At 43.8% G+C, this 10,245-nt stretch overlaps 2 non-coding genes across 2 annotated transcripts; both read right to left on the bottom strand.

Moving 5' to 3' along the window:
• Positions 1–2,304: 2,304 nt before the first annotated feature.
• Positions 2,305–2,378, bottom strand: trnat-cgu (transfer RNA threonine (anticodon CGU)). Its single transcript has one exon. It is a non-coding gene; the product is annotated as a tRNA-Thr (tRNA).
• A 672-nt stretch (positions 2,379–3,050) lies between these two features.
• On the bottom strand, positions 3,051–3,125 carry trnat-agu (transfer RNA threonine (anticodon AGU)). Its single transcript has one exon. It is a non-coding gene; the product is annotated as a tRNA-Thr (tRNA).
• Positions 3,126–10,245: the final 7,120 nt, after the last annotated feature.

The following is a 10,245-nucleotide window of genomic DNA, read 5'->3' as shown; positions in this document are numbered from 1 at the left end:
GGAAGAGAGAAAAAGAGGGATCAGTTTAATTTATTTTTCTTTAATATTGGTTCTATTATGTTGTTTAGATTCAGATTGTATTTGTTTTGAATGTTGTTTCTATACATTAAAAGTTGTAATTTGAATGCAAATGTTTAATAGTATTCTTTTTTCATAACAAATCAATGCATTTTTAAAGATATTGTGAGACATTTTGAGTATGAGTTCATTTAGAATTGTTTTCACACCTGTAATAGTCAAAATCATAGTTAAAACATTTATTTTTTAAAGAGCCATTTGTGAGCTAAAAGAGCCGGGTCTTTTCAGCGAGCTGAGTCAAACGAGCCGGCTCACGAAAAAGAGCCGGACTGTCCAAGTACTTCGCTGTTGGCTTGACAACTGTTGACAACAAACGTCGCCGAAAGCTGTCACAAGATCTATGGTAGCCCATAAGTGATGACAAAATAAAACAAAAGGTCGGCGAGCATGGCATATGCAACGACTCAGCAAAAAGGTGCATTTCAGAATAACTTGCGGGCCGCACTAACACTAAACTTTGACGTTAAGTGGGGGGGCCACAAAATATCATCCGCATCTACTTAGCAGAAAATAGCAGTAGCACTGTTAACAGTAAGAGATGATAACTGTTTTTCATAGCTGATAGCAGGCAGGGTGAAAGTGAGTATTTGTTATCTTGAAAAGCAGTGGTGGAAAGACAAGTTCTGTCTGCTCCAGTATAGTTAAGATGGCATCAAAATTGTCATATCAATTTGAGCAGGATTCAGACCCTGAGATTATTAAACAAGAGGACCACGCTTAACCTTTGCACGCACGGATATTGCAAGACATTTTAGAGTGGTAACATTATTGTTATTTTTTTGGCTAAATCATGTTTTAGATAGGATGTCAAAAACTACTTAAAACAACTGCATTTAATATCTACAGATAAGCGCAACAGTAATATGTATTACACCACAGAAACGGTATTCAACTTATACTTTGAAACAAATAACAAACACAACAACAAATAAAGCAGCACACTTACAGGCTGTGATGCAGATACAGCAGATTTTCCTGACAAAGGGGGAACTGCTACATCTTTCAGCAAAAGCCTTTTGGCAAAACCAGCACTGCACTCCCTCATGACTCCCTTCAAAAGCAGCACTTCTCTGTCATCATCTTGTAATGATATTCTAATGGGCTGCTTTGTGAAATCACAAACCCTAGAAAACAACGCTGTAGTTCAAACTAGCCATTTTTTTGTAGTTCTTGAAAAAGCAAGAACGACATTCCAGAGCCGGAACCGATGGCAGATCGGATATTTTTCTTAGTGTATTGGCTTGCATTGTAGTTTAATTGTTCGCCATAAGACTAGTACTGTGCACTAAAAAAGCAAGTAGGGTTATTTTTGATTTCATAATGAACAACCATTTTCAATACCATTGGCAAAACTATAATATACTGCATATTGTCATATAGACATTTTTAATATTTTTTTGTCCATCCATTTTTCAAGGCACTCGTTATTTCAAGATTTAAAATTAGTTTAATCCAAATCTTATAAAAAGATGAACATTTATGATATATGATGAACAGATTTCATATAGGCTGTTATTTATATTATTTTACAGACTTTTATTTTTTGATCAATTACCATTACAAAAATCTCAATCTTAATTAACAGAATACCAAAAGGAATGACTCTAGTGGGACTAGAACCAACAACCTTTGAACGGACTCATCTGGCATTCTAGAAGTCCAATGCGCTATCCATTGCATCACAGAACCATGTGCAAACCTTTTTTTCCTGGCTTGTGCCAGTCCATCGAATTGAGGTTATGCATTTGGGGAGTGGTAAGAACAAGATATTTGGGTCTCTCTGCAATTGGTATGTGGTTTGAAAAGCAGAGGATCTGTAAGGGCTCCCTTTCCAAGAAAAACCCACAGAGCAAAGCCACCTGTTAAAAGGCACCGCTGGGAATCCAACCCACTTAGAGGATTAAATCATCCAGATAAGAGGCCAACGGTCAGGCTCTGCACAGCCTAAAAGAGTTTTTTTGACAACTGATTTGGGTGGCCATGTAGCCTCTAGGTTTGTTGGCCAAGTGCCATTAATTAACCATTGAATGGCCTCATCTTGCAGTCTATAAGTCCAGTGCGCTATCTATTGTGCCACAGAGCCTATCAGCAACTGATGACCTGTTCAAAAGAGCGTCAGCACTGACAGGATCTGGTTTGGAAATGGAAACGCCTGCTGCCTTTGCTATCCCTGTTTGCAGTCTGATCTCAGAAAACCACATGCTTGAGGAACACAAGGGACGCTAAAGGTACTGCTGGGATTTGAACCCAGGATCTCCTGTTTACGAGACAGATGCTTTAACCAACTAAGCCACGGTACCAAGCAGAATGCTTCAGCTCTGGGAGGGTGAGTCAGTTGATCAAAACATCCAGCGGTAAGGACAAAGGTCCACGGGCTGGTCAGCTTATGAGATTTTTCACAACTTTCTTTTGCCCGAGGGCATAAGCATGCAATTTAATGTTTAACGAAAGGCCAGAAGTCACAAATCTGTTTTGACTCAAACCCACAACATCTATATGGCCTCACACCATAGACTAGTAGTCCTACTAGTAGTAGAGAAGTCCAATGCGCTATCCATTGCACCACAGAACCATGTGCAGACCTTATCTTCCTGGCTTATTCCAGTCCGTCGACTGAAGTCATGCATTTGGGGAGCGGGAAGGACAAGATATTTGGGTCTCTCTGCAATTGGTATGTGGTTCGAAAAGCAGAGGATCTGTAAGGGCTTCCTTTCCAAGAAAGAACCCACAGAGCAAATCCACCTGTTAAAAAGCACTGCTGGGAATCCAACCCAGGATCTCCTGTTTACAAGGCAAGCGCTTTGACCAGCTGAGCCATGCTGCATTGCTGAGATGACTCAGGGACAGTATTCGTCGGCAGCAGCTGAGGGGTGGTTGAAAATTAAATTGCATGTTGTTCTGGCACTCCTCTGTACCCCCTTTTTACGGAGAGCAAAACCTCACAGCTTAAGGCTGCACTTGATCACCGGCATTGGCAAAGCTGGGATTTGAACCCAGGACCTCCTGTTTTACTAGACAGACGCTTTAACCACCTAAGCCACGGTGCCAAGCAGATTGTTATAGCTCTGGTAGGTTGAGTCAATTGATCAAAACATCCAGCGGTGAGGATAAAGGTCCACAGGCTGGTCAGCTTATGAGATTGTTCACAACTTTCTGTTGCCCAAGGGCATAAGCGTGCAATTCAATGATAAACGAAAGGCCAGAAGTCACAAATTTGTTTTGACTCAAACCCACAACATTTACATGGCCTCACACCACAGACTAGTAGTCCAATATGCTACACTCTGCACCACATGCAGTAGCTGGTATGTGGTTCGAAAAGCGGAGGATCTGTAAGGGCTTCCTTTCCAAGAAAGAACCCACAAAGCAAAGCCACCTGTTAAAAGGCACTGCTGGGAATCCAACCCACTTAGAGGATTAAAGCATCCAGATAAGAGGCCAACGGTCAGGCTCTGCACAGCCTAAAAGAGTTTTTTTGACAACTGATTCAGGGTGGCCAAATAGCCTCTGGGTTTGTTGGCCAAGTGCCATTAATTAACCTTTGAATGGCCTCATCTGGTAGTCTAGAAGTCCAGTGCGCTATCTATTGTGTCACAGAGCCTGTAAGCAACTGTTGACCTGTTCAAAAGAGAGTGAGCTTTGACAGGATCTGGTTTTGAAATGGAATCGCCTGCTGCCTTTGCTATCCCTGTTTGCAGTCTGATCTCAGAAAACCACATGCTTGAGGAACACAAGGGACGCTAAAGCCACTGCTGGGATTCTAACACAGGATCTCCTTTTTACAAGACAGATACTTTAACCAACTAAGCCACGGCACCAACCAGAATGCTTCAGCTCTGGTAGGGTGAGTCAGTTGATCAAAACATCCAGCGTTGAGGACAAAGGTCAACGGGCTGGTCAGCTTATGAGATTTTTCTCAACTTTCTGTTGCCCGAGGGCAAAAGCGTGTAATTTAATGATAAATGAAAGGCCAGAAGTCAGAAATCTGTTTTCACTCAAACTCACAACATTTATATGGCCTCACAGCGCAGACTAGTAGTCCAATGCACTACACTCTGCGCCACATGCAGTAACTTCTTCTAGGCTTGCACCAGTCCTAAACCTAGGATCACCTGTTTGCAAGGCAAGCTCTTTGACCAGCTGAGCCATGCTGCTTTGCTGAGATGACTCCGGGACAACATTCTTCGGCAGCAGCTGAGGGGTGGTTCGCATATTAAATTGCATGCTGTTCTGGCACTCCTCTGCACCCCCTTTTTACGGAGAGCAAAACCTCACAGCCCAAGGCGGCACTTGATTAACAGCAAAGGCACCACTGGGATTCAAAACCAGGATCTCCGGTTTACTAGACAGATGCTTTAACCAACTAAGCCACAGCGCCAACTTGCATATAACTGGTAAGAAACTGAGACTTAGAGTTTTATAACTCTGGAGGGGTGGCCAGAGAGCATCTGTGTTTGTTGGCCAAGCGCCATTAAACATTTGCTCAATCTTTGTATATGTGTATTTAAAATAGTTTAACTGACAGCACAAGGAAAATTCAAACTGAATTGAGTTTACAAAAAAAAAAAAAAGACAAGTAGGCCTACATAGGCAGTAATACAATTATAAAACAAATGACCTCAATTCAGTTTGAGGTATTCAAAATATGACAACACTGAATTTTTATAAGCAGTGATTTAAGAGCCACATACAATATTTCCCAAGCTAGGGCCAAGCCACAAACAAGCTAAGCAACTGGGGAAGAGTAGAAAGAGGATGAAGGGGTCGAGAGAATGGGATGATGATCAGGTTGATCAGGGCATCTTGAATTGATGGCTCAGAGAGACTCAGGGTGGGGGTGCCGTCTCTGGCATATATTTAGGCCAGACAATGATTACCCCCAAAGTTGGGAAAAGCTAAGTTAAGTGTGAGCTCAGAATGCCTGATCATACAGAGAGGATGCGGAGACTGGTTAGTTCAAGCGTTAGGTATGGTAAACACAGGTTCTTGTTTTCGTAAGCCTTTAGAAGTATGAATGTGTGAGAATGAGAGAAGCTGGGCAATCGCTGTCAGTGGTTATTCGAAGGAATAGTTGATCCCCCAAGTAGGTTTAAAATGCACGTGGGGATCTGAGGAAGGAATGACTGTAAGGGGTTAAGTTGTAGATGGACGGTGGGTCGGTTGATGGGAAAGGAAGCTTTGAGACAGTTCCAGCCGGAGTGGTATCCTGGAGATCATGCTTGGAGCAAGGCAATTAAGAATGGCTTCTTGGAAAAGCCTATTTGGTGTTTGGTCTGTTGTATGACCGGTGAGAGATACATTTTAATTCCGGAAGCAAGTCTAACTTCTGAAATGGGAAACGAGATGAAGAGTTGGTTTACAAGATTAAGGAGTCATGGTATAGGAGTTGCTCGGAGGATGAACTGTTGTATAACTGCCAAAAATAATCATCTCTTGATCATGGTTTCAATTTCTACTGCATAGTCTGAGCGGATGAGCAGATTCTGACTTTTCAAACCCCCAAGGATGGCTGTTATGACTATGGGATACATTTCATAATGCTCTTGTCTGTGGATTGTAGGAACTGAATTCCGGAGGCTGTTCAGAATCCACCCGGCAGCCACCATATTAACTGTTGAAGTCTATTTAGGGTGTTGCATCCGTATGCAGTTGGATGCAGCCAGGATGAGAGATGTAGATTAGTGTGGATATCCTCATTATGTAGGTGCAGATGAAGGTGCAACTATCTGAAATCTTCGAGAAGGTGAAGAACGTAAGGAGACTGTGGTTGTTAGTATGAATCCTTTGTAGCTTCGGAAGAGAGACCAACATGCTAGGGCTGCTTCTGCAACAAATGAGGCTCACAATGAATTAACGGCACCATCCCAGAAGCCTCACCGGATTCATGATGGATAGGCAAGACTTGGCATTTAGTGGTATTGGCTTTGGCCGGACAGCTCCATGGCTTGCTAAGTGAATGAGTATTCTGTGGTTGTCAATGGTTGGAATGGAATGTGTCATGGAGAGAAGATAAGTTGATTTAATTCAGCCTCAATTCAGAGCAGGTAGGGGAAGGTAGGGAGAGAGGAAGGGTGGAAAAGGGATATTGGGATGAAAGGATATTTTTTGAGTGGGGTTTATTGCAAGATGCAGGAAGGAAGGGAGGGAGGGGGAGAACGGAAAGAGGTTTGAAAATAGAATTTGAGGTTGAAGGAGACCGGCTGGTCTGTGTGAGCAAACACTATGGAACATGCAATGCTCAATAGGTCGCTTAATCGCAGGAAGCCCCACCTTCTGAATGAAAGAGCTGAACAGTAAGTCAGCGCGTCACTGCAGCTGCCATTAGAAGCTACCCGGTTGCTATTGAAACTAAACAGCTAGTTAACTAGGACTGAAACTAGGACTGCGCGTTCACACTAATAAGATAATAGCCTGAATAAGATAACAGTGCTGTTGTTAGCTGCAGGCTCGTCCACTTGAGGAGCTGCTGTGGTGGTGCGGTTGGCTGTGGGCTCTTTCGCTGAGGCGCTGCCTTGGTGGTGCAGTTGTTAACTCTATGATCGTTCGCTGTGGCTCTGCTGTGGTGGTGCTGCTTTAACTGAATGATCATTTTACCTTAGGCGCTGCTGGTGGTGCTGTTGTAGCTGAATGATCATTTCACCTGAGGCTCTGCTGGTGGTGCTGTTGTAGCTGAATGATCGTTTCACCTAAGGCACTGCTGGTGGTGCTGTTGTAGCTGAATGACCGTTCCACCTGAGGCGCTGGTGGTGGTGCTGTTGTAGCTGAATGACCGTTTCACGTGAGGCGCTGCTGGTGGTGCTGGTGTAGCTGTATGATCGTTTCAAATGAGAGGCTGGTGGTGGTGCTGCTGTAGCTGAATCATCGTTTCACCTGAGGCGCTGCTGGTGGTGCTGTTGTAGCTGAATCATCGTTTCACCTGAGGCGCTGCTGGTGGTGCTGTTGTAGCTGTATGATCGTTTCACTTGAGGCGATGATGGTGGTGCTGTTGTAGCTGTATGATCACTTCACCTGAGGCGCTGGTGGTGGTGCTGTTGTAGCTGTATGATCGTCTCACCTGAGGCGCTGCTGTTGGTGCTGTTGTAGCTGAATGATCGTTTCACCTGAGGCTCTAGTGGTGGTTCTGTTGTAGCTGGATGATCGTCTCACCTGGGGCGCTGCTGGTGGTGCTGTTGTAGCTGAATGATCGTTTCACCTGAGGCACTGCTGGTGGTGCTGTTGCAGCTGAATGATCGTTTCACCTGAGGTGCTGCTGGTGGTGCTGTTGTAGCTGGATGATGGTTTCACCTGAGGCGCTGCTGGTGAAACCATTGTAGCTGGATGATCATTTCACCTGAGGCTCTGGTGGTGGTGCTGTTGTAGCCGAATGATCGTTTCACCTGAGGCGCTGCTGGTGGTGCTGTTGTAGCTGAATGATCGTTTCACCTGAGGCGCTGCTGGTGGTGCTGTTGTTAACTGCAGGCTCGACCGCTGAGGCACTGTAGTGGTGGTGCTGCTGTTAGCTGTGTGGTCATCCACCTGAGGTGTCGCTGTGGTGGTGGTGGTGTTAGCTGCAGTTTTAATAATGCTATTTAAGCAGAAGTAACAACATTATGACACGGTGGATGTCGGATTTGTTAGAGTTAATTAGAAACACAGGGTCATATTCATGAAACAGCTGAATTTAGGGTGGAAAATGGATGTTGGGATGAAAGGATGTTTGTGAGTGGGTGTGTTGCAAGATGTGGGGAGGGAGGGAGGGAGGGAGGGAGGTTGGGAGGTAGAGAATGAAAAGAAGATTTGATAATAGAATTGGAGGTTGAAGGGAGACCGGCTGGTCTGCATGAGCAAAGACTAGAAAATACCCATGACGTGTCACTACTTAAGAGTCTTTAATACATATGAGTCGAGGGGGAACAAATTAGACTGTTAAATTTGACCAGCCTGCGTGTTTTTGGGCTGTGAGCCATATTGCTGTAATCAGCTGAACAGAAGGGTATAGGAATGGATGTTGGGATGAAAGGATGTTTGTGAGTGGAGTTTTATGAACAAACTGTGAGCATAGAGAAGAGAGATCAGGTGAGTGAATGCAGTTGGAATTACGTCTCACCTGCCGCTAGGGGGTGCTGCACTTTGATGCTGTTGGAGAATTCTCGTGACGTCACGTGTGATGGAGAGTGAAGTTGCCGGAAGTCCTGATGGCTCAAAGTTTTATTGATACTGAATATAGTAGAAATAATTGTTTGTTATCTGCACGATTGAATTGGATACCTTGGATTTAAGTGCGTGTTGAAGGCGACCCGTGGTTCAATTGTCCTCGGCTCTGGATTCTACAAGATGTGCAATGAAAGCGCTGAGGAAGCGTGAAAGAAACGGCCGCGACGGGAGAGAGAATTCAGTTACTGCATCCACCACACTAATGATGATGGCGAACTCGCCCCGCGGATCTCACTGACAGATAGCAAGGAGGCCAGGAATGGCTCAGAATCCGCCTGAGATGAGCCTGTGAGTAGACGCTTGTGGCCCAGAATGTGCGCGATCGAACGCGACCTCTCTGAAAGAGTCTGTAATCGGAATGATTTTGAGGTGATCGTCGAGTGTCGCCAGTGATATTGAATCGAACAGAGCGCCGTTAAGACCAGGCAAGTACATCTGTCCTTAGAGAGAAAAAGACTAGCAGTGCAGTGTGACGTGGCCTACTATATATGGAGGTTCTTAGAAGTCAGGTGATTGTTTGAGGCGTGCCCCTGCCCCGAACTTTAGTTAATATCAATTAACTCCATGTTAGGCCTATTTATTTAGATAAATGAACATCAGATGGCTTCGACCTGCAATGACTGTACAATGTAGTGATGCAGTAGACAGACTAGGATATTTATATGTACAAATCAGAAAAGTATCCCATTCCAAAACATTTCTATCACAAATTTACATGGTAAAGAAAATTTAAGTTCCATCTTTGTTTAAAGACTTTCTGGTGCATTTCACTTACAACCAATAACATTTCTAGAAGGATATTCATCAGTCAGGTGTGGATCTATTCTGAATGTTTGATAACTTTTGACAAAATATAATCCAGGAGCAAAGAGAAATAATTTCTACTTGAAACGCAAGAAGAGATCGCTACTGCACACATGTGACGATCGTGTACCCAGAGAGACACAGGGAGAGCGAGAGATCCAATAGCAGATGTCTTTATTCAGGGATAATCCAAATCGTGGTCAAAAAACAAGCAAAGATTCAAAACCAAAAAGACAGTCCAAAATAAACAAACAAGGGAAAGGGACAGAAAAGGAAACTCAGAAAACGAGAGGACTCGGAGGTCGAGCAGACTGGGAAGAATCTCGGGGAATGAGAATGCTGGATAAATGAAGGGTAAGGACTCCATACAAACAACAGGAAAATACTAGTATTTATAGGAAGGCTAATGGCAATAAAGTGACTGCACCTGGTGCAATTAACAGGAGTGCAATTACTGTGATGACAGGACAAGACTAGAGGAATTCTAGTGCCTACGGTGAAGTGCCTAAGGGAAAGTGAGCCCACTAGTGGACACCCAGGGAAACAGAGACTAGACAGCGTGACAACACAGTCTGCGCACAAGCAGGTCATTTGTATAAGTTAGGCCTATTTGAGAGCTCGCATCCAGTTTTCTCATGTCACAATAAAGCGCACGCCACATTTGCGCGGGAATGATTAAAATTATGCGGAATAACTGCAATCCCACGCAGGCATTCAGACTGTAATTGTCATGAGACGGATGACTGTCAAGCTCACTCGGAGAGAAGAGAGAGAGATGCAGATTTTATTGGTGTATATTGAGATACTGAGGAAAATGAGTAATGGAACCATGTCAGATATTTCAGTATCGGTATCAAAATATATAACACCACCATGTAGTTTGTTTCTCCAAGCTTTGAATCCATAAATGACGCTGAGCTCCCTCGCTGTCTGATCAGATCTTCACCTGCTGCAGCGGCGCTGTTCCCGGTTCAGATCAGCACTTTTATTGGTCCGTTTACAATCGGATATTTTTATTGGCTGCTGAAGTGCCTTCAAAAGTTTGAATAGCAATTCAAATTGTGGGCTTACACAGTAACAAACTGTGATTTAAAAGTAACGAAGTAGATTATTTTGCTCAATTTGTACTTTAAGGACAAGTAAAAGTACAGCTTTAAACATATACTCAAA

The sequence above is a fragment of the Carassius carassius genome, chromosome 28 (genome assembly GCF_963082965.1).
Source record: "Carassius carassius chromosome 28, fCarCar2.1, whole genome shotgun sequence".
NCBI classification, from domain to species: domain Eukaryota; kingdom Metazoa; phylum Chordata; class Actinopteri; order Cypriniformes; family Cyprinidae; genus Carassius; species Carassius carassius.
Note: the sequence above shows the minus strand (reverse complement) of the source record. Positions and strands in the feature narration are given on the sequence as shown.